This window comes from Chinchilla lanigera, unplaced genomic scaffold (assembly GCF_000276665.1).
Source record: "Chinchilla lanigera isolate Chin_1 unplaced genomic scaffold, ChiLan1.0 scaffold00104, whole genome shotgun sequence".
NCBI classification, from domain to species: domain Eukaryota; kingdom Metazoa; phylum Chordata; class Mammalia; order Rodentia; family Chinchillidae; genus Chinchilla; species Chinchilla lanigera.
This window is the reverse complement of record NW_004955505.1, coordinates 4,076,823-4,078,171: the sequence shown is the minus strand read 5'-3', so window position 1 is coordinate 4,078,171 and position 1,349 is coordinate 4,076,823. Positions and strand designations below refer to the sequence as shown.

The window sequence follows — 1,349 nt, the reverse complement described above, 5'->3', positions numbered from 1 at the left end:
TGAGTTGGACACCAGCCTGGGCTCCAGTGAGTTCAAGGTGAGTCTCAACCTCACAGCGAGACCCTGTCTCAAAAAAACAAAAACAAACAAAACGTTGAGGATGTAGCCTAGTGTTTAAAAAAAGGCACCGATTAGGTCAATGGCATAAACGGCATGCTTACATTTGGAGATGGTTAAAGCATAGTCTGCATTGAGTAATTTTATGGTTACTGGAGTTTTTACTTGAAAAGATCTTATCTTTCGATGTAAAATCAATAGAGCCTCCAGATATAATCTCTGCAATGACATTTCATATTTACCCATTTTTACACATTTCTAAATACAGTTTTGCTAAAAAAGAAAGCTCATAGATGAATAAAATGTTTGGGAAAGTAGCCATCCAAACCAACAAAACACGTGCCTGGGCAAGAGCCCCAGTAATATTAATAAGCGGAATGACTAAGGTTTAGTACTGTGCTCGCCTCGGCAGCACATACAATAAGGTTTAATGTTATCAGTTATTACCGTAAAGTTTCTTTCTTTTGGTGCAGATGAGAGGACAGAGGCAAAAGAAGCCTTTATTTCGGGCACAGGAGCGCTGCAGGAGAATGCAGGAAGCCTCTGAGGAGGAGGCAGTTGGACCAGCACTTTTCTTGGGCTGGGCGGGGTGGAGTTTATATGGCGGTTAAGGTGCCATAACAAGAGCTGATTGGGGAATTGTTGGCATGCGCAAAAAGGAAACAGGAAGTTGAGGTTAGACTGGGAGAAGAAGAAGGCGGAAGTTGGTCTTGGAGTGACACGCTGTGTTGTTTTGGACGCCACGCTATGTTGGATCCTCACCGTGATGACCTGGCAGATTTTTTTACATGGGCGGAAATTACTATTCTTTCATTTACTATTACTTACAATTACTATTTCTTTCAGTGAAACAAAAATGTAGAAAACCTATGAAAAATCAACAGGCCTGCCTGCGGGTTCTTGGCAAATGGGCATTTTAACACTTCATGAAAGGAAGAGGAGCAAAACAGCTTGGAAGGTTGCTTAGAAAGAACTTTATTTAGAATTCTCCTAAAGTTTTTCCAGACAACAAAATTCTCTTAGGACAGTACAAGGACCTACTTATAGGAGAGGGAAATTTTGAGGGAAAAACGTAAGTTGAGACTTTTTTATTTCAGCAACCACTCCAGCCTCCTGTGGCTCAGAGCGGTCGGAGTCCATTGCAGGGTTCACCACATAACAGCAGTGACGTGTCAAACAGATACCGTGTAATAGTACTGAAATGCTTGCGTCTGGGTAACATTGAAGCACAAAGGTGTACACTAAAGTGTAGCTGCTGCCTCCCAGAGCTACAGCTGGACCAAGACGGTGAA

At 42.3% G+C, this 1,349-nt stretch overlaps 1 long non-coding RNA gene across 1 annotated transcript in view; it reads right to left on the bottom strand.

Moving 5' to 3' along the window:
* LOC106146931 overlaps positions 1–638 on the bottom strand; it is a 3,568-nt gene extending 2,930 nt beyond the window's left edge. The window contains exon 1 of the long non-coding RNA XR_001231577.1: positions 505–638. This is a non-coding gene — a long non-coding RNA (uncharacterized LOC106146931). The remainder of the gene's footprint in view (positions 1–504) is intronic.
* Between the last annotated feature and the right edge of the window lie 711 nt (positions 639–1,349).